Raw genomic sequence first — 25,167 nt, 5'->3', positions numbered from 1 at the left:
GTAAAAGAGAAAAAATTACATGGAGCATTGCCCCACGTGCTTTTGGAAGATTGACTCCTTAGGATTGTAAATTCCCTTTCCCGGAGGCTGATAAGGTCCCAGTGCCCTTTGGAAAGATACCACAGGTTGAGTAGCCAAGTATGGAACAGAACCTAGGAGCAGTAAGTAGTAGTTCTCAGGGATAAAGTATTTGGTGACATTGGGCAGTAGGTTATACATAAATGTACTGAGGTCCATAAGTACTGCGAGTAGAAAAGAGTGATAGTAACGATGTGTTTGGGAAAATGCCCCAAGGGGAATATATGCACTCGGCTTCTAGGCTTTTCAGGCTGGACTGGGGGACAAGGAGTGCAGATCACCTGGTCATCTTTGACTGACACCACATTCCAAGGTAGTCTGGCTGCAACTGCATTGCTAATGGCAGGAGGAGGAGCAGGCGACTTAGATCCCCTTGCTGAGATGTGTGGTCTTCAGTCTGATATGTATCTAGCACATGCAGTACCATCTTTTTGCCCAGCCCTTTCTCTTTTCAGTCTTTTTGGGCTCTAAATATGGCAATCCCACCCCCGCTCACACACACATACACACAGGTAACTCCCATTTAGGTCAGATGCTGGTACTAATAGTGCTTATTGAGGTATATATCTGAGTAGTAGAACTGCATATATTTTTTAGAAAGATTATTCGAGATAACTTCTCTCTAAAAGTAAGTTTGATCAGTATGAACTACCAGTGCAAACTTTTTTGTTAATTCTCACCCGAGGGAATTTTTTCCATTGAATTTTAGAGAGAGTGGAAGGAAGGGAGAGGTAGAGAGAGAGAGAGAAACATTGATGTGTGAGAGATACATTGACTGAACAACACTGGCTAGGGCACGAAAATGAACTTTTAACTTTTAATATGCAATCAGGCTTATTTTACCTTGTGTCAACATCAGCAGACCCCAGAAGCAGGTAGTGAGGTGCTAACATGTGAGGATTAGTCTAGTGATTCTAGGAGGAGGTACCTATGTTACTGGAATTGGGCAATATGGTTTATTCTTCCTTCCCTCATTTGGATAACCAAATGGAACAGGAGGAGGGTAGTGACACTGATAGCCATTCCCTCAATAAATTCCTATTTTCTTTTCTGGGCAAAGGCCACATTGGAAGAAGTGGGAATATCAATTTTGAAATGTGGTACACGGGGTTTGGGGTTGTAGTCACCAAACAGAAGTTTGACTTCTGTTTCCTTGTTTCTTCATCTGAAGAAGAGGATCCCAAATGATCGTCAGAGGTAACCTTCTCAAGGTCCCTAGTAACTTAGAGATCTCCTCCTTGCTCTCATCCTCATTTTCAAAGCTGACAACAATGAATGCATTGCTTTTCTTTCCATACCAACAGCACATCTCACATTGGTCCACCCTCAGAATGAGTTTCTTTGGCAAGCCCAGGTCAGTATAGAAGACGTGGCTGCTCTCACAGGCTTTCAAGATGTTAGGATCGCTCTAGCCAGTTTGGCTCAGTGGATAGAGTGTTGGCCTGCTGACTGAAGGGCTCCGGGTTTGATTTGGGCAAGTGCACGTACCACGTTTGCTTGTTCCCTGGCCCTGATCAGGGTGCATGTAGGAGGCAACCAATCAGTGTGTTTCTCTCACATCAATATTTCTGTCTTTCACTCTCTTTTTCCACTCTCTAAAATCAATGAAAAAATATCCTCGGGTGAGGATTAAAGAAAATAGATGGTAGGATCAACTCTGAAACTTACTGATATGAGTGCATTTTGTGGGCTTATCCATTCTTTTTAGGATAGCAGTGATTTTTTATATGGCATACTAGTGGCCCGGTGTACGAAATTGGTGCACAGGTAAGGTCCCTAGGCCTGGCCAGTGATCAGGGTGGATTGGGGGCTTTCTGACTGCCTGCAGGGGCTTTCCTTCGTTCCATGCCGCCCCCTGGTGGTAAGCGCACGTCATAGCGATTCATCGAACTCCCAGTTTCACAGTCGAATTCTCGAGGGGACACTTTGCATATTAGCCTTTAATATATGTAGATATTTTATTAGTTTTTACTAATACATTCTCATATTGCAAAGAATGTTGTACAAGCATTTGTTTAGTACAATCATCTTTCTTGTGATGTTTGAATCATCAGAAATAACATAGAACTGTATATAGTGGACATTGAATCCAGACTCAGAGAAGGCAAGACAGGAAGTACCAGGCAGTTATTTCTTTGGCACAAAACTTCACAGGCAACAAGGAGTTTCAGGGGCTTAAGTTAGTCTCTGGTTTATATCCAAGTAGGGAAAAAAGGGGACAATCTCATCATTTAAATTATTAAAAAAAACCCGGGGTGGGGAGGGCTCTGGAGGGAGGAGGACTTAAAACTTGATCCCTATTCTCCCACCAGATGGCAGCATGACCACTAGCAGAATCAGTGAGGAAAAACTGATACCATTTGACTGTGACTTCATTCAAACTGCATAGGTTGCTTTTATTTTAGCTCTGAAGAGAGGAGGCAAAACTTTCAGAGGAACAAGAGAGTCACATAAGCTCCTTACATTAGTGTGTGGGGCAAGACTTTATCTGCTGGTTCACACAGCTTGTGTACAGCTCTGAACGATCCAGGGAGTGGCCCAACCCCACTCCTCCACCTTTATTTAGCCTCCTGAGGTGGACAAGTCCTCGGCATTCAGTCAAACGAAGTCTGAAAAATAATGTCAAAATAAAAATGTTGTTTTCTAGACAGTGGGACTAGAGAAATTCTATCCAACTCCCAAATCCCTACTTAAAAATTTTTTTCTTTATTGATTTCAGAAGGAAGGGAGAAGGAGAGAGAGATAGAAACACCAGTGAGGAGAGAATCACCGATGGGCTGCCTCCTGCACACCCCCTACTGTGGATGGAACTGCAACCCGGGCACGTGCCCTTGACCGGAATCGAACCCGGTACCTTTCAGTCTGCAGGCCGAGGCTTTTTCCACTGAGCCAAACAGGCTAGGGCCCAAAATCCCTACTTTTTGACACAAAGAGTTAAAAATGTATTTTCAAATTCAGTACGTGAAACACTGAACTAATAAACGTTTAACATAAAAAAAAAATAAGCCTGGCCAGTGTGGCTGGGGGGTTGAGTGTCGACCTATGAACCGGGAGATCAGGCAAGTGCTGGGGTTGCGGGCTCAATCCCTAGTTGTGGGAGTGCAGGAGGCCGCTCATCAGCAATTCTTTCTCATCACGTTTCTGTCTCCTTTTCCCATTTTCTCTGAAATAAATTTTACACACACACACACACACACACACGTGTATAAATTAATGGGAGATGTTTTGAGCATTTCTCCACTGATCCTATCAAGACAGTACTAGTACAGTAAGCTACTGCCTGAGAGAACTGGTTTCCCCATGTTTTGGTAAATGGGCCAAGGAACGAGGTGTCAAGCCAGGTTAACATAGTGTATGAATATAGAAGAACTGGCCAGTCCAAAGGAAACGGTTTTGGGTAGACAATGGGTGGTATTTGGGAGGGGAAGAGAGAAATTTCCTGGTACAAACTTTATGTCCCTCAAGATAGAAGCAAGGTGAGGACAGGGCACTTACTCTGTCAAGCAATAGTTTACATCCATTGAACATAGAACAATCACAATTCCCAGAGCACTCCCAGTGACTCCTCATTGAACCATCAACTGGCCACCTTCCCTTTCCAGTTGGACCTTCAGACTAAAGGAAGTCCAAATGCTGCAGAACTGATGGTGGAAACTAGCATGTTGGTAGAGGAAGCAAAAACAAGTCACCCCCTTCTGGCCTGAACTGCGCCTTGTTCCTGATTAGCTCACCGGAATACTGAATTGAAAAATGCTTGGCCTGAGAATATGACAGTGCCCCTAGGGATGCCTCCTTATTCTGTTTTGATACAGAACAAAGAAGGCTCTGATTGAAGCCAGACACCAGTTATTGAATTATCTTGCACTGGTAGTTACAGCAGATGCTTTCTAGCACCTGTCCCCATTCTGTAGCAGAGTGATAGGGACGGAGACAGGGCTAGAAGCAGCCTGTCCTGTCCCTTCTTATCCCAAAGTCCTTCTAGCATACTCGATCCCGGCAGGGCTACAACTACCCTCATTCTTCCACTGGGAATACAGGGTGGTGGCCTTGGCTTCCCCCGTTTACACATGTGATGTAGTCCTTTACTTTGATCTCCATGTTCTTGACTTTCAGAGTGGCCATGTGCAGCTTCCCCAGGAAATCTGGCATAGCACTGGAAACCATACAACTCACAGCAGTGAGGAAACACAGTCTGTGATTGTCACTGTATGTCCACAAAGCGTCAAATGAGTTGTGGGGATGGTAGCCTTTGGGATTCACTTGATCTAACTCTTACAAATTCTGGAGACTCCAGCACACTAGGGTGCTCCACAGCACATGACACCAACACCATCCCAATGTTTTCCTGATCCACGCTGTTCCGCCAAACATAAACATCATCCCCCCCCCCCCCCCCCCCCGAGTATGGTGGATAAGAAAAATATGAAGAATCTTTAAACCACTAATGACGTCCCCTCTCAGTCACTTCCAACTTGATTGCCAGGGCATCCCACTTTTCTGTACTCTGTAACCAGCTGAACATTGAAGAACTGCTGGGGTGTCACATCTGTGTAGGTTCCAAAAACTCTGTACTGATAAAGATGGGTGCCTGTAATAGGGCACCACCACAGCCTAAAGTGATTGTTATCCATCACCATCTCCCTTGGTTCCTCTTTGCCCCAGGAATCTTCCTTCCCTTCTGTTTGAGATTTTGGTTCTGGAGGGTGGTGCTCAGCCTCAGGGCTCAGGAACATTTCCTCCAACCATTTCGTCTCATCAGTGGATCTCAGCAGCTCCTGCTCCTGGATCTGCTCTTCGTCTCACATGTAGATGCCTGCAACCTCTCAATCATGGCCCAGGCATGTACAGGCGGCCAAGGAGGATGCAGCAGGCATATCTGAGCAGAGGCGAACGTAGAGTTGCACCTTCTATGACTTTCTTCAATGTTTCTTTTCCTACATCTTTGTCTAATACTTCCCTGTCACTGTGTTCCTTAATTGTAAGTTACCATTATTTGCATCTGTGGCTTTATTTAGTGTTTCCTTAGATTTCTCTCTAAATAGGATATTCCCCCTTGCTCCTCTGACAGTCTTTACCTTTTCCTTAGTCTTTCCATTTTAATGCACCATGATTTGAGAAAAGGATGTGCAAATCTCCTCTGCAGGTGTGATCATCTAGGTTCCCTGACAATTTCAGCGAGCAAAATGTCTTTTCTTCCAGATATTTCATTTCAGCATTTTCTGCTAACTTTTGTTTTTCTTCTTTATCTTGTTTAGCTCGTAGTTTAGCTTCCATTTTATTTTGCTTTCTTTATTATTTCTTGCAAAGTAATCTTCCTTGAAAATTGTTAGCAGATCTCTGTCGTCGTACCTTTGTTTAGGGGTCTCCATAAGCTTTTTAGCAGATTCAGTGCTGCCAAGCACAGCAGATATTGATCCATTCAATGCTTTGTGCCATGTTCTTCTCATCTGAATATTTAGTACTTGACCTTTAACTTCCAACTATTCTTTTATGCCATTAAGTGTTGCATCAGTAGGGAAGCTTTTAAAAAGATCTGTTTAAAAAAAAAAAGATCTGTTTTACTTTTTTTCTTTTTTCTTAAACAGATGTTTTACATCTTGTTTATACTCATTAGTAACTTCAGGAAGGGGTTTGTCTGGAGACCTTTGGAGTTTAGTTTTATCTTCACTTATTTCCGTGAGTTCTGCCTTTGATTTGTTCAATGCTTCTACTGTTACAGTAGTCTGTTATATGGTTTAACTTATTGAATTTGATCATTATTTCCATAGGTCACCAGCCTTTATCCAGTTTGATATGTTCCTTTAAAAAATTGTCCTGTGGCAAATTGAAGTTACAAAATAATACTCAATCTGATGACAGATTTTGGCCTCCAGAGCAGCCATTTTTTCATCAATATTTTCGGCCATTGTGGCTATACAGGTGGCTCCAAACCTCTGCCTTCAGCCACTTTGGAAGGCGGTAAAGGTAGTACACTTTAAAGATGCACACAGTGAGGATGTGGGCAGCTTCTGTTCAAAGACCCTACCAGGGATCCATCCCAGTGCAACCATTGGCTCACTTGGGTCCCAGCCACTTGCACAGTACCCCAGGCTCCAGCATTCCTCCCAGGGGACCCAGTGCGTCTGCCAGATGCAGCCCATTTTGGCACAGGACCCTTTTATATATTGTTATTGCAGTATTAGAGTCAGTTTCTCAGCAAACCTCTCACCTGCTTCTTTTTTCAACTTGTTTTTGAACTAACCTTGTGAAAAGAACACAGAGGCAGCAATTTTTTTTTTCGTGTTTTCTGCCGCTCTGGAGCCATAGGTTCAGTGGCTCTCTGTTTCTGGGTGTGGGACCAAGGGTGCCGCTTTAGGGGCCAGTGCCCGGCAGCAGGAAGGGCGGTGAACCTAGCCCAGTTCATGCAGCGCCCACCTTCATATTTTCAATGTTTAGTTAAAGATGGTAGCACACTAGCCTTGTTCCTAGCTGAGAAGTCACCGTGTGTCACAATCGCCTCCTGTGTCGGCTCTCAGGTACTCCAGAGTGGAAGGTCTCCTGCAGTCCTTGCTACGATGACCTAACTTTGCATTCCTTTGCAGTGTATTCCGATAGGAATTTGTTCACTGTGTCTGCTATTGTGTGATTGTTGAGCTTGCCTTCACGGGCAAAAGAGAAAGTTCTTTTTTTCTATGTATACAAATTGGCTTAGGTATCAGTTCTTCCTATGTATGGGAAGCAATCTCAGGAAGTTTCCATAGTTATATGGTGGCTCTTAAAGAATCTATCCTGTGATCACTTCCAAGAAATTAGAAACCCAATCTAGAGTAGTAATATAATCCCAACTCCTGAATATTGAAAATTTTCTCCTACTTGCAGTTGACACCTACTGTTTATTGGCCCTGTGTCAACAGGAGAGGTATTTAATCTTAGTTTCTCTCTGAGCCTGACTTTCTTCTAGGGTAGGTGGGAGATATTTCATGACCCTCACTATGTGTGAGATGAAATGAGATGATAAATACGAAGCCTTAGTACAACTCTTGAGATGAAACACCTGTCAATATAAGAGACATCCAAACCTGTGAAGAATTTTTGTGAGTTTATTTAAGCCAAAATTGTCGATAGTTGTCGGGAAGCAAAATCTCAATGGACTGAGATAATACTCCAGAGCATGTCAGTTTTGTACGTCATTTTTAAAAAAAATATTTTATTGATTTTTTACAGAGAGGAAGCTAGAGGGATAGAGATTTAGAAACATCGATGAGAGAGAAACATCCATCAGCTGCCTCCTGCACACCCCCTACTGGGGATGTGCCCGCAACCAAGGTACATGCCCTAGACTGGAATCAAACCTGGGACCCTTCAATCCCCAGGTTGACGGTCTATCCACTGAGCCACACCAGTTAGGTCTGTACCATATTTTATTATACCTTACAATCAAAAGAGGAGATGTTTGAGGGTTACATGAAATCTATTGGTGATAGGTTAGGGAGGCAGGAGAAAGCAAAGCGGGGAAACATCTGGGATAAAAAGTGAAATGATAGACAAACTTTTTACATAGGTTGGTATAGGATGGTTAACAGTCAACAGTTAATAACATTGAGGGGATTTGTGGTCTCTGTAGAGTGGTGCCTATGCTTTGAGGGGTCTGGAAAAAGGAAAATTACTTGGATATTCCAATGATATGTTATCATAGCTGTAAAAATAGACTCAGTTGAGGTAAGGATTGACCTTTGTCAGGGAAAATACTGGCCTAGGACATGACTACTCACCATAAACTGCTCTTAGTTAAAGATATTTTAATTTCAGACCTTCCTTTGTGGTTGCTTTCGGTCTCTGTGTTTGCAAGGCCTCCATGCATGCCTTCCCTGAGCTAGTCTGGTTAGCATGTGGCTCCTTTTTGTCCACGTAGCATAGCAGCCTTCCTTGTAGGATTGGGGTCTTGACCCAAGTCAGAGAACCCCTGCATACTTCATAAATATAACTAGACAGAATGAGTGAAAATAGAAGTGGTGAAAAACAGAGAAAGGGAATTTCTGGAGTGAAGTGGAGAAAAGAGGAGGAAAGAGGAGATGGGGAAGAATACCAGGAAGTTGTGATGGGGCAAAGTGGGAAAAGCCAGTCACATTTCTCATCCCCATAATAGTCCGGGAGAATGCAGACCTTCCACATCTGGACTGCTTTTCTATCTCTCTAGGCCTGAGTCCTCCTGATTGTTCTTAGAATTTATATATTGGAATAGCTCCAGTATGATATTATCCCTGCACTTTCATGCTTGGGTATTCAGACTTGGGATTTTCTGAGTCAGGCTGTTTTGTATATTTAAAAGCCACCTAAAAAGTCTTGGTATTTGTAGACTGTCGAAGTCACTGCCGCTTCAGGCACCTGGTCAAAGTAGGTCTATCATTGTGGGGAGTCCTTCGTCTTCACCGGCGCCTCCATGACCACGCGAGCTCAGACACGTTCTTTGATGTGAGCTCTACTTCTGCTACCAGGGGGCTAAAATCACGCGCTGGACTGTACCCTCCCCCCCCCCCCCCCCCGCCCATGCTCTACCTCAAGAGAGCTGCCCAGCTCTCCCCCTTGGCCCCGGCCCTCCCCCCCCTCCCTGCTCTCTGGATTCCTGGCTGTCCTGACTTCCACTGCAATCCCCCAAGCCCTGCCACTTGGCCTGCTGGCCCCGGCCCGCTTTTGCGCCTCTGCCTTGGGGCTTACCAGCCTGGCGCTCAGCCTAACTCAGCAAAAGCTGTGATTCTGGAGTGGCCAGTGACTGGCCTGGCCTCAAGCGCTCCCGTCCTCTGCTCGGTTCCATGCCCATCTCTTCCAAAAAGCCTCAACACTGCACACCATCCCCCTTAGCAAACTGAAACTAACCTATCTGCCTTTGATCCGCTTGCATTTTATGCTTGTAACAGTTTTTTCCTTGAAGTGATCTGTGTGAACAGTGCCATGACTACCCCGCTAGTTGCAAATCTTTTAAGTCCCGAGAAACTTGGGAGAAGAAAGGTCTAATCATTTATTCTCCAGCAAGCAAGGGCAGCCAGTCACTTAGGTGACCTACGCCTGTCTCAAGGTATCTTTTCTTCTTCTATATTCCCCATGAAGACTTGAAAAGTTCCCAGAAGACCAGACTTTCTCCCAGCACATTATTGTTCCATTTTATGCCAATTATGCCATCACATTATGGGGGCCAGAATCCCTTTTATCCTCCTGTGAGCTCTTGTCATGTTTGTGAATCCCGCAGAAGTCTGTTAGACTGGCAGCTCCCTGGGATCTAAGTCGGTGTGGAATTCATCTTTGTTCCCAGGGCACCTGTACATGGCATTTGCTACTGTAAGCACTTGTTTTTATAGGTAACGCCTAACACTCCCCACAGCCTGTCTCCCTTTCAAGCTGTTTTCACATATTATACCCTTACCCCTGCGACGACCCTTCGAGGCAGATAGGACACCTGCCCTGTTCACACCTGTCCCTCATCCTAGCCCTGCCCACTCTATGCCCCGCCCTCATGGGCATTTGCGCATGCGCCCTGGGGGCAGGCCGGAAGGCGCATGTCTGGGCCACGGCCACCCGGAAGCCTGACTGGTGGGAGACCCTATGATGGCGTGGACTGTGCCTAGTCACCCGACCTCCCTTCTGCCGGCTCTCGGCATTGTTCGAGGCCCTGCTCATCCTTCTAGGCCCATCTCTTCCCAAAAGCGTCCTTGAAGACTGGGCTCCCGCCTTTGTTGCGACTGGCCTGCCGCCATTACAGGAGCCGGCCTGCCGCCATTACAGGTGCCGGGCCTGCGGGGCCTCTCGCGCCTGCCGCCATTACAGTAGCTGGGACTGTCATGCCTGCCGCCATTACAGGAGCCCGGCCTGTCGCGCCTGCCGCCATTACAGGAGCCCGGCCTGTGGCACCTGCCGCCATTACAGGAGCCCGGCCTCTCGCGCCTGCCGCCATTACAGGAGCTGGGCCTGCCGGGCCTGCGAGGACTGTCACGCCGGCCGCCATTACAGGAGCCGGACCTGCCGCCATTGCAGATGAGGGGTCTTCACACTCAGCCGGTTTTACATCCTCCTCACCCTTCCCCACCCCTCGCCTAAAAAGCCTCACTGCAGCCCACCATCCTGCCTCCTCCCCAAAGGTGAAATGAACCCTCTGCCTCTGAAATGTTTGCCTTTATACCTTTAACGTTTATTTTCCTTTTCCTTGCGCTGAGCTGGGTGAACAGTGCCCTGACTTCCCGCACCGGCCGTAGCCCTTTTAAGTCCTGGGAAAACTTGGAGAAGAAACGTCTACCCTGAAAAGCAGTATCTGAAGACGCTTTATTCTCTTCCAGCAGGAAAGGAACGTTTCCAGCCGGGAAGTCACCGCTGGGTGACCTAACACTGTCTGCCTTAAGGTATGTCTTCCGTTTTAAATCAGCACTGGGTGAGTTCCCAGACCTTACCTTTCTCCCAGCACAGTGTTGTTCCATCTCTGACAATCACGCCATTCCTCACTGTGTTGCTAGAAAGGCAGGTGAGGACTGGGGCGGGGCAGGAGAGGTAAGACCCGGCACACACCAAATAGGTGGGAACCACTGGCAGTCTTTGTGTCCCCAGGACCCCTCCCAGCTTCCTGGGCCCTCGTCATCTTTCCGAATTCCTCAGAAGCTATCCTAACTGTTTGCCTTTTCTCTGTTAGATTGTCAGCTACCTGGGGTCGAAGTCGATGTCAAACTCATCTGTGTCCCAAGGCTCCCGGCACATGGAAGTTGCTATTGTAAGTACTTGGTTTTGCAAACACCACCAAGAGCCTGTCTGGGTTTCAAGTTACTTTCACATATTCTGTCTTTGCTCCTGTGCCAACCCTTTGAGGCAGATGGGAACCTGCCCTTTCCAAACTCACCCCTCACCCCAGTCCTGTCCATGAAAAGTTTGCTTTCTGTTCCCTGACCCCTGTCTTCTGTGGGTGTAGGAAAAAAATATGAAGCCACCTCCCTTTTGCTGCGAAGGGGAGAGCTTGTCCTTACCCATAACATTGTCTGGCAGCTCTTCACTTTCCGGGGGCGTGTAGATAGCAGTCCTCTGACTAGGGGCCTCTCGCGGCTCCCGTCCTCCTCTTTCTCTAGCCTCTTGTTCCACATGCAAGGGGAGTGGGGCACTGGGGGTTCGGGACTGAGTCCGAGGGGTTCGGCCCAGGCGTCTGCTGCGAGATCGGCTTCGGTGATCCATGTTGATTAAACAGCCACGCAGCCTCAGTGAATTCTAGGCCCTGTGCTGGGCCTCTACATTTGGGCACTGGGAGAGGAAGCTTGGGTAGAGAGTTATTGCCTAACAACTCTGCTCTGGGCCGAGCTGAGGTGCGGCAGTTGGCAGCAGGGGTTGCCCACCACGTAGGCCCGTGAACCTCCTGCCCACTGGAGAGGCCAGATAGGCAAGCTCCTCAGCGCCAACGGTGCGCCCCTCAGTTCCAGCGGAATCCTTGGGCAGTTGAGGTTCTGGGAGGCAGTTTGCTGTGAATCCTTCTGTCCAATGATATTTCCTGAGTGCCGCCGCCTCAGGCAGGCATTGTGCTGTCACAGTGGCAGGCAGTCACAGGGAGCTTGGGCAGGGGCACTGCCCCCACAGCACTCACCAGCCAGCTGGAGCCCTTTACCCATGTGAATAGTATAAAACCATCAGGCACACAGGGGTGGTTCTATCTATAGAATGCACCTGAGAAACACCTGGGGAGATGAAAAACATTCAAGTGTATGGAACCAGCCCCAGAAATGATGTAAAAGTTCCGGGGAGGGGGGTGGTCCCAAGTGTCTATGGGTTCACAAACGATGTGAAAATCCACCCCCGATGGAGGTTAATAGCACAGGTTTGGCGTCAGCTGGGTCTGGGTTCCAATGTGAGTTCTACCGCTGCTTGTCCCTGTGGCCTTGGGAAGGGTGTGGAACCTCTCTGAGCCTGAGTTTCATCTGTAGATGGGTGACTGACGTTAATACCTTCCCCATGGACACTGAAAGGATAATGAGCTCATGATATAAGTGTAAAACCTAACTTGGAATGTGGGCCAGGTTTAGGGACTCACTTCTAGTGCTCCCCACAGGAGGAATGCTTTGTGCCTTCTGAGGCCAAATCATAAAAAGGATTGTTTCTGTCTGTCTTGCAGGGAGATTACTTTTTGTCCATACGTTTTTTGAGATGAAATTCAGAAAACATTATTCTTACAAAATGTGCAATTCAGTGGTTGTTAGGGTAGTCATATTGTTCTGCTTTGTGCTCACTCCTGTCTAATTCCAGAACGTTTTTATCACCTCCCAAAAATAATCTCATGCAGGTCAGCAGTGAATTCCTCCCTTTTTTGAAGCCTTTGGCAAAAACAAATCTGCTTTCTTTGTATATAGACTAGAGGCCTGGTACCCTTCAGCCTGGCCTGCACCCTCTCCCAGTCTGGGATTCCTGCGGGGGGGATGTCCTAATGATGGGTTAGTGGGCCTAAGCTGTCAGTCGGCCATCCTCAGCATGGCCACGGAGGCGGGAGAGGCTCCCACCACTGCCCCTGAGCTCGCCTGTCATGAGCCTGGCTTCTGGCTGAGTGGCGCTCCCCCTGTGGGAGCACACTGACCACCAGGGGGCAGTTTCTGCGTTGAGTGACAGCCCCCTGGTGGTTAGCGTTTGTCATAGTGACTGGTCCTTCCACCATTTGGTCATTTGTATATTAGCCTTCATTATGCAGGATATACGCTGTAGATGAGGCCCCCTAGAACCATTAGAAATGGACAAAATTCACTGTTAACTCATTCTCAAATTTCCCCCACTTAAAATCCAATTGTCCCCCTGTGGGGCGTGTGCTGCACCTTGGGAACCCCTGGGCTGGACACTTTTCCTCTCTGAGCTTCATTTCTGAATACATAGGCATATTCCATGGGAATTGTAATCTCATCAATTACCTCGCTGGGTTGTCTTGAGGAGGTTCTGAGCTGGTAAACCTAGAAATGTTCCATCAAGTTAGTGATGTGTAAATGGGAAGGGATTGTTATTTTTAAGCCCATGGGTACCCTGGCTGGTAGCAGGTGCTGATTAGGGGAGAAGGGCCTGATTGTTTCCTGGGACTGTAGCTATGGAAGCTTTGCAGAGGGTTCCGCAGGCCTCAGAGGGGCGGGGTCTGCCCTGTATCAGTGGTTATCCTTGGAGGCCCTGATGGGGGGTGGGGCCTTATGGGGGGCGCTAAGGGGGTGGAGAGTCCAAAGGGGGAGTAACTGTCCAATCTTCCCACTGGGCGCCATTCTTTAAATTGTAGTGGCTGTTTTGCAGCTGTACCCGCCCAGGGTGGGGATCCAATTTCCTGGGGGGGGGGTGGGGGGGTGGGGGCCCAGCCATGGTGAGCTAGGCGGGCTAGGAGGGCAGGTTTAGTGAAGCCCTCTGAGAGGTTCAGAGCGCTTCTGCTGTGGAGATAGAGCTGCTGCTTTTCTCGGGGGAAGGGTCTGACCCAGGTGGGCCGCTCAGGACTGCCTCCACCCGGGTCTGGAGTTGTAGGGAGGAGAGGCATGCCCGGCTCCAGCTTAAGGGGCCTGGCAGTGGTGGGCCACGGGCCCCAGGTGCCTCGGGGGCACTGACAGGTGGTCTCTGGCCTGCTATTGTTGTAGGCAGGGGTGGCGGGGGAGGAGATCGGAAGTCAGAGGTGTGGGCTGCACCTACCCCGAGGGTGGGTTTCTCCCGACTGGTCAGCATCCTCTTCCCCCTGGGGGTGCGGGGGCTGGGGCAGGGAGTCCGTCTGTCCTCCCGGGGCTGGGATAGGGTGTCCGTGCACGGGGATTGGAAGAGCTCCCCGTGGCCGCTGCACTTCCTTCTTTGCAGTCTGGGCTCCTGTCAGACACTCTCCTCAGACCCCAGGGACCTTGGCTCCTGCTGCCCACCCCCTTCTGCAGGCACATCCTCCTGCTGGTCTGTGAATATGCACATTGGTCGTTACTGGGACACCTTAACAGATAATTAGCATATTACCTCTTTATATGTATAGATTTGCCTATTGTGGACATTTCATATGAAGGGAATCATACAATGTGTGTCCAATTGTATCTGGCTTCTTTCACTTAACTATAATGTCTGCAGAGTTCATCTGTGTTGTAGTATATTTTGGGACTTCATTCTTTTTATTGTGAAAAATATACATAATACAATTTTAGGCATTTTTAAGTATGTAGTTAAGTGGCATTAAGTACATTCACATTAATGTGCACTTCTCAGTATCATCTTTCCCCAGAATTTTTCATCTTTCCACACTGAAACTATTGCCTCTTAACAATACCTCCCCATTCACCCCTCCTCCCTGCCCATGGAAACCACCATTGTACTTTTTGCCTCTGAATTTTACTACCCTAGGTGCCTCTTATAAGTAGAATCATACAATATTTGTCCTTTTGTGTATTCTTTCACATAAGCTTAATAGTTTTTTATTGTTGTTCTTTTAAAAGGGAACATTATTTATTTATTTTTAAATGTATATATTCTTTATTGATTTCAGAGAGAAAGGGAGAGGGAAAGAATGATAGAAACATCAGTGATGAGAGAGAATCATAGAAGGGCTGTCTCCTGCACACCCCATAGTGGGGATTGAGCCTGTAACCCAGGCGCATGCCCTTGGCCAGAATTGAACCCGGGACCTTTCAGGCCGCAGGCTGACACTGTCTACTGAGCCAAACGAGCCTGGGCTAAGCTTAATAGTTTTTATATTATAAATAGTGACCCGGTGTAAGAAATTTGTGCAAACTAAAAGGGGATTAATTAGAGGAAATAATTTAATATTGCTATTTGCCTTTTCTCTATAATAGAAGTGTCAGAGATGAAAGAAAATTAGTAAAATACATAGGAAAACCTTCCTTCTGTCAGAGTCTGGGGCTCACCACGGGACCCAGAGTCAAGTCGCTGCCCACCCACATGCACCTCAAAATCGCGTTAGACCCAGACCCGGCCGGGACTTCCCCCCATTGGGCTAGATCCAGACCCGGCCAGTCCCACCCTTGTCAAGCCCTGCTGGGTAGGTGGCGCAGAGCCTCAGGTTCCCCGGCCCAGCACCACGACGGGGGTGTGTGGCCTCAGGTCCCCCGTCCAGCCCTGCTGGGTGGGGGCACGGCCTGAGGTCTCCTGTCAAGCCCAGCCAGGCCGGTAGGCGCAGCCTCAGGTCCCCTGGCCTGGTGATGAGGCGGGGGGTGCGGCCTGAGGTCCTCTGTCAAGCCACGCTGGATGGTGGGTGCATTCTGAGGTCCCCCGGCCTGGTGCCAGGGTGGGGGGCACGGCCTTAAGTCCCCTGTCAAGCCCCACCTGGTGGGTGGCATGGCCTCAGGTCCCCTGGCCTGGCACTGGGGTGGGGTGTGGGATCTGAGGACCCCTAGCCCAGCACCAGGATGGGAAGCACATCTTTAGGTCCCCTGTCAAGCCCTGCCAGGTGGGGAACTCGGCCTGAGGTCCCCTGTCAAACCCCATGGAGGCCGGGGAGGGTATAGGTTCAGGTCCCTGGTGATTGCTCATTAAGGCTCCTTATGGGAACTTGGCCTCAGCTGTGAGTGCAGCCATCTTTGTGATGGAGTGATGGTCAATTAGCCTATTCCCTCTTTATTAGATGGGATTTTAAAACGTTTTTTTAGGCTTAACCCTTTGCATTCGCTTGCTTTTTTCTCGATTCCTGATACCGATGCTAACCATTTCGAGTCACAGTCAACATCTGAGTGCAAAAGGTGAATAGTTTTAAAAAATATATATTTTATTGATTTTTTTACAGAGAGGAAAGGAGACGGATAGAGAGTTAGAAACATTGATGAGAGAAACACCGATCAGCTGCCTCCTGCACACTCCCCACTGGGGATGAACCTGCAACCAAGTTACATGCGCTTGACCAGAATCGAACCTGGGACCCTTCACTCCGCAAGCTAACGTTCTATCAACTGAGCCAAACCGGTTAGGGCTAGGCTTAATAGTTTTAAGGTTAATCTATGTTGAGGCATGTATTGGATGAAACTTGAAACTACTAAACCACACCTTTTTTTTAAAAAAAAAATGTTTGTATTGATTGTAGAGAGGAAGGGAGAGAGGGAGATAGAAACATCAATGATGAGAGGGAATCATTGATTGGCTGCCTCCTGCACGCTCCAAACTTGGAATCGAGCTGGTAACTTGGGCATGTGCCCTGACCAGGAATCAAACTGTGACCTGGTTCATATGTCAGCATTCAACCACTGAGCCAAGTGGGCTGGGCAAAGCCACTCCTTTTTATGGCTGAATAATATTTCATTGTATGGACATACCAATGTTTGCTTTCATATTAATAAATTGATCAATATTCAGGTTGATTATACTTTTAGACTTGTGATTAATGGTATGATGAATACTCACATACAAGTTTTTAAAAAATGTATCTTTATTGTTGGATGTATTAAACAAATCCTCCTTTTTTCCCCATTGACCCCCTCTTTCGCCCCCTTCCCCTAGGCCCGTGGTCGGCAAACTGCGGCTCGTTAGCCACATGGGGCTCTTTGGCCCCTTGAGTGTGGCTCTTCCACAAAATACCACGGCCTGGGCGAGTCTATTTTGAAGAAGTGGCGTTAGAAGAAGTTTAAGTTTAAAAAATTTGGCTCTCAAAAGAAATTTCAATCATTGTACTGTTGATATTTGGCTCTGTTGACGAATGAGTTTGCCGACCACTGCCCTAGGCCTTCACCACACTATTGTTGTGTCAATGGGTTATGCTTATGTATATATAATTTCTTTGGTAAATCGCTCTACCCCCCCCCCCCCCCCCCCGCCTTTTCTCTGAGATTCATCATTCTGTTTTATGCTTCCGTGACTCTAGATCTATTTTGTTTGTAAGTTTATATATTTTTTATAAATCTTTATTGTTGAAAGTATTACATAGGTCTCCCCTATTCCCCCATTGACCCCCTCTCCAACCAGCTATCTGCCCCAGGCCTTCACTATCTGTTGTCTCTGTCCATGGTTATGCATATATGCATACAAGGTCTTTGGTTGGTTACCTCCCCTCATCCACCCTTCCACGCCTTCCGTCTGAGATTCCACATGCTGTTCCATCCTTCCATGTCTCTGGATCCACTCAGTTTATCAGTTTATTTTGTTCATTATATTCCACTTATGAGTGAGAGCATGTGACTCTTGCTTTACTCTGACGGACTTATTTCATTTAGCATACATAATACTCTTCAGATCTATCTGCTGTCTCAAAGGGTAAGAGATCCTTCTTTTCTACAGCTTCGTTGTATTCTGTTGTGTAAATGTACCACAGTTTTTTTTTTAATCCATTTATCTTAGGATATATTCCTACAAGTGGAATCACTGGTTCAAATGGGAGTTTCACTTTTAATTTTTTTTGAGGCAACTCCATAATGTTTTTCACAGTGGCTGCACCAGTTTTCATTCCCACTAGCAGTGTAGGAGGGTTCTCGTTTCTCCACATCCTGGCTGTTGCTTGTCATTTCTTGATGGTAGCCATTCAGACAGGTGTAAGATAATACCTCATTGTGGTTTTAATTTGCATCTCTTTGGGGATTAGTGACTTTGATCATTTTCTCACATGTCTCTTGGCCATCTGTATGTCCACTTTGGAGAAGTGTTTACTTAGGTTCTTTGTCCATTGTTTAATTGGATTGTCGTCCTTTTGTTAAGTTGTATGAGGTCTTTATATATTTTGGAAATTAACCCCTTATTAGATGTATCATTGAAAATACGTTCTCCCATATAGTGGGCTCCCTTTTCATTTTGTTGATAACCTCTTTTATTTTTAATACTAGAGGCCCGATGCATGAAATTCGTGCATGTAGGCGTGTGTCCCTCAGCCCAGCCTGCACCTGCTCCAATCTGGGATCCCTCTCATAATCCAGGACTGTTGGCTCCCAACTTCTCACCTGCCTGCCTTCCTGATTGCCCCGAACTGCTTCTGCTTGCCAGCCTGATCACCCCCTAACCACTCCCCTGCCAGCCTGATTAACTGCCCTCCCCTTCAGGCCTGGTCACCCCTAACTTCCCTACCCTACAGGCCTGGTCCCCCCCCCCCCAACTTCCCTCCCTTGCAGGCCTGGTCCCTCCCAACTGCCCTCCCCTGCTGGCCTGATCGCCCACAACTGCCCTCCCCTGCAGGCCTGGTCCCTCCCAACTGCCCTCCCCTGCTGGCCTGATCGCCCACAACTGCCCTCCCCTGCTGGCCATCTTGTGGCGGCTATCTTGTGTCTATATAGGGGAATCCATCTTTGACCACATGGGGGCAGCCACCTTGTGTGTTGGAGTGATGGTTAATTTGAATATTACTCTTTTAATAGATAGGATGTTTTTATAGATTTCAGAGAGCAAAGGAGAGGGGGAGAGAGAGAGAAACATCATTGATGAGAGATAATCATTGATTGGCTGCCTCCTGTTGAAGAGCGATCGAACCCACACCCTGGGCATATGCCCTGAGTGGGAATTGAGTTTTGACCTCATGGTTCATTGGTCAACGTTCAACCACTGAGCCACCATGTCCAGGCTGTTGATTTTTTTTTTTTTTTGCTGTGCAGAAGCTTTTTATTTTGATGTAGTCCCATTTGTTTATTTTCTCCTTACTTTCCCTTGCCCTAGGACAGTGATGGGCAACCTTTTGAGCTTGGTGTGTCTAACTTCGCCAAAAAACTGAGCATAACTCGGGTAGTGTGTCACTTTGAGGAAAAAACATTATTTCACAAATGTTTCATCCTCAGGAGCAGCAAATGTTTCATTCTCGGCATGCGGCCGCCTCAGCGGCCGCGTGTCATCAGAAATGGCTACACGTGTCAGTGCTGACACGCGTGTCATAGGTTCGCCATCACTGCCCTAGGAGTTGTATCGGCAAACATATTGCTACGAGAGATGTCTGAGATTTTGCAGTCTATGGTTTCTTCTAGGATTTTTATAGTTTCACTAGTAACCCGGTTCAGAAATTCATGCACATTAAAATGGGATTAATTAGAGGAAATACCGTATTTTCCGGCGTATAAGACGACTTTTTAACCCAGGAAAATCTTCTATATGCCCAGTCGTTTTATACGCCAAAAAATACGGTAATTTAATATTGCTATTTGCCCTTTCTCTTTAATAGAAGTGTTAGAGATGAAAGAAAATTAGTAAAATATATATGAAAACCTTCCTCCTGTCAGTCTGGGGCACACCATGGGACCCAGAGTCAAGTCCCCGCCCACCCACATGCACCTCAAAATTTCGTGAGACCCAGACCCGGCTGCCCCCCCCATTGGGCTAGATCCAGACCCGGCCAGCCCCACCCTTATCAAGCCCTGCCAGGCAGGGGGCATAGTCTCAGGTCCCCTGGCCCGGCGCCAGGATGGGGGGCATGGCCCGAGGTCCCCCAGCCCAGACCGGGGCGGGTGGCGTGCCTTGAGATCTTCCATCAACCCCTGTCAGGTGGGGGACACGGCCTGAGATCCCCTGTCAAACCCCGCTGGGTGGGGGGCATGGCCTGAGATCTCCCGTCAAGCCTCACCAGGCGGGGGGGCGGGGCGCTGCCTCAGGTCCTCCGTCAATCCCTGATGGGCGGGGGCATGGCCTTAGTTCCCCCAACCCAGCACTGGGGGTGCACCTTGAGGTCCCCCGTCAAGTCCCGCCACACGGGGGGCCTGGCCTGAGGTCCCCTAGCCTAGTACCAGGATGGGAAGTGCACCTTGAGGTACCCCCTCAAGCCCCACCAGGTGGGGGGTGTGGCCTCACGTTTCCTGGCCTGGCACTGGGGCGGGTGCAGCATGAGATCCTCCAGCCTGATGTTAGGGCGGAGGACACTGCCTGAGGTTCCCTGTCAAGCCCCTGGGGCAGGGAATGGTGTAGCCTCAGGTCCCTGCTGATTGCTCCTTAAGTCTACTTATGGGAACTTGGCCTCAGCTGTGGGTGCATCCATCTATGTGATAGAGTGATGGTCAATTAGCATATTCCCTCGTTATTAAATAGGATGACTTATATTTAAGTCTTTTTAAAAAAATATTTGTTTTTAAAAATATATTTTATTGATTTTTTTACAGAGAGAAAGGGAGAGGAATAGAGAGATAGAAACATCGATCAGCTGCCTCCTGCACAATTTCCACTGGGGATGTGCCCGCCACCAACGTACATGCCCTTGACGTGAATCGAACCCAGGACCCCTCAGTCCGAAGGCCAACACTGTATCCACTCAGCCAAACTGGTCAGGGCTTACATTTAAGGATTTTATGCATTTTGAGCTTATTCTTTTTAAAAAAAATATATTTTATTGATTTTTTACAGATAGAAAAGGAGAGGGATAGAGTGCCCGAAACATCAATGAGAGAGAAACATCCATTTAGCTGCCTCCAGCACACTCCCCACCAGGGATGTGTTCACAACCAAGTTACATACCCTTGACCGGAATCGAACCTGGGACCCTTGAGTCTGCAGGCCGACGCTCTATCCACTGAGCCAAACCGGCCAGGGCTTGAGCTTATTCTTCTTAAAAACTTTTATTTTATAGTTTTTTGTTAATCCTCACCTGAGGATATTTTTTTATTTTATTTATTTTTAATTTATTGATTGATTAAGGTGTCACATATTTGTCCTCATCCCCCCATTCCCATCCCACACCCCTCCCCATGGATGCCCCACCCCCCTGTTGTCCTTAACCATTGGTTAGGCTCGTATGCATGCACACAAGTCCTTTGGTTGATCTCTCCCCCCTACCCCCACCCTCCCCTACCCTCCCTCTGAGGCCCGACAGTCAGATCGATGCCTCCTTGTTTCTGGGTCTGTTCTTGTTCATCAGTCTATGTTGTTCATCATTTCCCCTAGATGAGTGAGATCATGTGTTACTAGAAATATAAGAACCGAATGTGAGACGAGCAATAATAGTTATGCTGACAGGCAAATGAATCAGTCTATAGTAAGTTTCTTTCTGGACCAACAGTTCTTTTGAGACCCAATTTCAATGTCCACCAGTTCCTTATGTGTACATGTCGGCACTGACTTTTCAGTTCTGGATGGTGGACAAATGGTGGTAATGCAGGTCCGACTCCCTCTGGTTTGGTCTCGCCCAGACGCAGGGGCGCGGCTTCACCCGGACTCGGGCGCGTGGCCTCACCCGGACCTGGGACCCAGCATCACCCAGGCCCCGGGGCGCGTGGCCTCACCCGGACCCAGGGGCGTGTGGCCTCACCCGGACTCAGGGGCGCATGGCCTCTCCCGGACCCAGGGGCACGGCCTCACCTGGACCCGGGACCCAGCTGAGGATATTTTTTATTGATTTTTAGATAAAGTGAAAGGGAGGAGGAGAGAAACATTGATTGGATACCTTCCACTTGCGTCACGGACTAGTGGGAGGTAGGAATGGAGCCTGCAACTGAGGTACATGCCCTTGACTGGAATCAAACCTGCGACCCTTCAGTCTGTGGGCCAGTGCTCTACCCAATGAGCCAAACCAGCTTGGGCGAATTTATACTTGTGTGTGGTGGTCTAGTTTTTTTGTGTTTTGTTCTTGTACGTACCCGCCCAGTTTTCCCAGAACTATTTATTGGAGAGACTATCTTTCCTCCATGGTATGCTTTTGCCTCCTTTGTCAAATGTTAATTGAACGTAATGGCTTGGTAGGTTTCTGGGTTCTCTATTCTGTTCCATTGATCTATGTGCCTTTTCTTGTCCTAATAGATGACTGTTTTGATGACAGTGGCTTTGTAGTATAACTTGATATCTGGAGTTGTGATCCCTCCTACTTTGTCCTTCTTTCTCATGATTGTTGCAGTTATTTGTGTCTTTTTTTGGCTCCATATATATTTTTGGGATATTTGTTTTAGATGTGTGAAATATACCCTTAGTGTTTTAATAGGGGTTGTATTGAATCTGTAGGTTGCTTTGGGTAGTATGGACATGTTAATGGTGTTAATTCTACCAATCCATGACCACGGTGTATCCTCCCACTTGTTTATATCTTCCTCTATCTCTGTTTTCAGTGACCTGTAGTTTTCCGAGTACAGGTCTTTTACCTCCTTGGTTAACGCATTAAGCGTCCAGTCAGTCACCGTGACTGACACTATACTTTCCATCGGTAAGACAAAATAGGCTGGGCACTTAATGTGTTAAGTTTATTACTAAGTATCTTAATTTTTTTTTTTTTTGCAATGGCAAATGGGATTGTTTTTTTAGTTTTTCTTTATGAGAGATCATTATTGGTGTATAAAAATGCCAATGATTTCTGGGTGTTAATTTTATATCCTGCTACATTGCTGAATTCATTTGTTAAATCAAGTAGTTTTTTTTTTTTGCTGGAGTCTTTAGGTTTTTCTATGTAAAATGTCACATCATTTGGAAATGAGAGATTTACTTCCTTCTTTCTAATTTGGATGCCTTTTATGTTTTCTTCTAGTTTGATTGCTGTGGCTAAGACTCCCAGTACTATGTTGAATAATAGTGGTCAAAGGGGACATCCCTGTCTTGTTCCTGTTCTTAGGGGAAATGGTTTTAGTTTTTGCCCATTGAGTATGATGTTGGCTGTAGGTTTGTCATATATGGCTTTTAATATGTTGAAGTATCATTCCTCTGTTCCCAATTTGCTGAGAACAGTTTTTAAAATTGATTTCAGAGAGGAAGGGAGGAGAGAGAGAGAAACATCAATGGTGAGAGAGAGTCATTGATTGGCTGCCTTCTCCACGCCATTGAGCCCACAACCCAGGCATGTGTCCTGACCGGGAATTGAACCATGACCTCCTGGTTCATAGGTCGATGCTCAACCACTGAGCCACGCCGTCCGGGCACTGAGGACTTATTTTATTTTTTTATTTTAATTTTTTCATTTTAAATATATCTTATTGATTTTTTACAGAGAGGAAGGGAGAGGGATAGAGAATTAGAAACATCAGCTGCCTCCTGCACACCCCCCCACTGGGGATGTGCCTGCAACCAAGGTACATGCCCTTGACCGGAATCGAACCTTGGACCCTTCAGTGTGCAGTTTGACGCTCTATCCACTGAGCCAAACAGGTTAGGACACTGAGAAATTTTTTTAAATGAAAAGTGGGTGTTGCATTTTGTCAAATGTTTTTCTGGGTCTATGATATTATCATGTGTTTTGGTCCTTCAGTTTATGTGATGTGTCATATTTATTGATTTGCAAATATTGTACCAGCCTCACATCCCTTGAATAAATCCTACTTGGTCATGATGTATGATCTTTTTAATATATTGCTGGATTTGATTTGCTAATATTTTGTGGAGGATTTTTGCATCTATGCTCATCAGGGATATGGCCTCTACCATAATTCCATTTTTTTGTAATGTCTTCTGGTTTTAGGATTAGGATAATGCTACCCTGACAAAAAGAGCTTGGAAGTGTTCCTTCCTCTGGAATTTCTTGGAATAGTTTGAGGAGGATAGGTATTACTTCTCTTTTGAATGTTTGGTAAAAGTCCCCTGTGAAGCCATCCGGATCAGGGCTTTTGTCTGCTTGGAGTTTTTTGATTACTGCTTCAGTTTCGTCAGTTTTCATCCTATTCAGGTTTTCTGATTCTTTATGACTGAGTGTTTTTTTTTACAAGTTTTTATGTGAACATATGCTTTTAGTCCCTCGCATTGATCATTATACTCCCCTACCTCCCAGGCCCTAGGCCTTTTGTGACCCACCCTGCATTTGGGTTCATCTGCTTCCCTCGGTGGCCTGCTTGGCTCTTTTTCCTTTTATGGCAATCTCAGCCTACTGTTTTTTTGTGGGGTCCTTATCTATTCACCGGAAACACATATTTTCCTGCATTTTCTGGCAGTTCAGTTTACATCTAAGGCTATAATTTTATTGTCCCTTCTGCCACAGACAGTTCCAATTCCAGTCTCTAGACTTGACTTGTGTGAGTCAGATGCTAGTTCCTGTGATCCTCAACCTACAAGGAGACACAGCTTTCTGAAACCTTTTTGTCATGTGCTTGAGGTAGCAACATTTGTCTCTCATTCTAGAAGTCATCTACCAAGTCATAAGGACACTCAAGCCCCTCCTGGAAAAGCCCCGGTGGGAAGAAACTGAGTCCTCCCAGGAACTGCCAGCACCAACTCGCCAGCCTTGTGACTGCATCTCTTTGAAACGGATCTTGCAGCTCCAGTCAGTTCTGATGACTGCAGCCCCAGTGACATCTCCACTGAAGGCTCATGTGACATCCTGGACCAGAACCACCTAGCTCCCTTCTTCCTGAATTCATGACCCACACGAACAGTGAGTTTGAAAAATGTTCATTATTGCCTAATTTTGAAGGTGTTTTTTGAAACACAATTCATATACATAACTGTCAGCAATTTAGAGTGTACACTTTAGTGATTTTTAGCACATTCATTGTTATGCAACCATTGCCACTGTCTCATTCCAGAATATTTCCACCCCCTCAAAATGATATCCCATGCCTCGTAGTAGTCACCCTTATTTCTCTCTACTGCCCATCACCTAATAACTGTAAATTTACTCTCTGACTGGAAGGATTTGCTTATTATGGAAATTTACTATAAATGGAAACATACAACATGTGTTTTTTAAAAAATATATTTTTATTGATTTCATAGAGAAGAAGGGAGAGGGAGAGCGAGCTAGAAACATCAGTGATGAGAGAGAATCATTGACCCGCTGCCTCCTGCATGTTCCCAACTGGGGATCGAGCCCGCAACCTAGGCAGTGCCCTGACTAGGAATCGAGACATGACCTCCGGGGTCATGGGTCGACACTCAACCACAGTGCCACACCGACTGGGCACAATGTAAGGTTTTTTTGAATGACTTCTCTTAGATATCATAATGTTTTCAAGATTCATCTGTGTTGCAGGACAGGTCAATCATTTATTCCTTTAAAATAAAGACTTTGTTTTAGAGCAGTTCTAGGATTATTTCAAAATCCAGAGGAAGGTATAGAGATCTCCCATATACCTGCTGCCCTCCCGCATGCATAGCCTCTCCCACTGTCAGCATCACTAACCAGAGGGGTACATTTTTAACCAAGGATGACCCTACATTGACACATCATTGTCACCCAAAGTCCATAGTTTACCTTAGCGTTCACTTGGTGTTGTGGGAATGGGTTTGGATGAATGTATACTGACATACAGGTTGGGGCAAAAGTAGGTTTACAGTTGTTTGTGTGAGAAACTATGATAGTTAATA

At 46.7% G+C, this 25,167-nt stretch overlaps 2 pseudogenes across 2 annotated transcripts; both read right to left on the bottom strand.

The window, feature by feature from the left end:
* Positions 1 to 964: 964 nt before the first annotated feature.
* On the bottom strand, positions 965 to 1,954 carry LOC307096094 (protein BTG3-like; annotated as a pseudogene). The gene is made up of 2 exons: positions 1,898 to 1,954; positions 965 to 1,486 (listed from the first exon to the last, which is right to left on the bottom strand). The product of its transcript is annotated as a protein BTG3-like (transcript).
* A 2,086-nt stretch (positions 1,955 to 4,040) lies between these two features.
* LOC307096092 (lupus La protein homolog) lies at positions 4,041 to 5,984 on the bottom strand (annotated as a pseudogene). Its single transcript has 3 exons — positions 5,641 to 5,984; positions 4,983 to 5,598; positions 4,041 to 4,876 (listed from the first exon to the last, which is right to left on the bottom strand). The product of its transcript is annotated as a lupus La protein homolog (transcript).
* Between the last annotated feature and the right edge of the window lie 19,183 nt (positions 5,985 to 25,167).

The sequence above is a fragment of the Cnephaeus nilssonii genome, assembly GCF_951640355.1.
Source record: "Cnephaeus nilssonii genome assembly, chromosome: X".
NCBI lineage: Eukaryota > Metazoa > Chordata > Mammalia > Chiroptera > Vespertilionidae > Cnephaeus > Cnephaeus nilssonii.
This window is presented reverse-complemented; position numbering and strand designations above follow the sequence as displayed.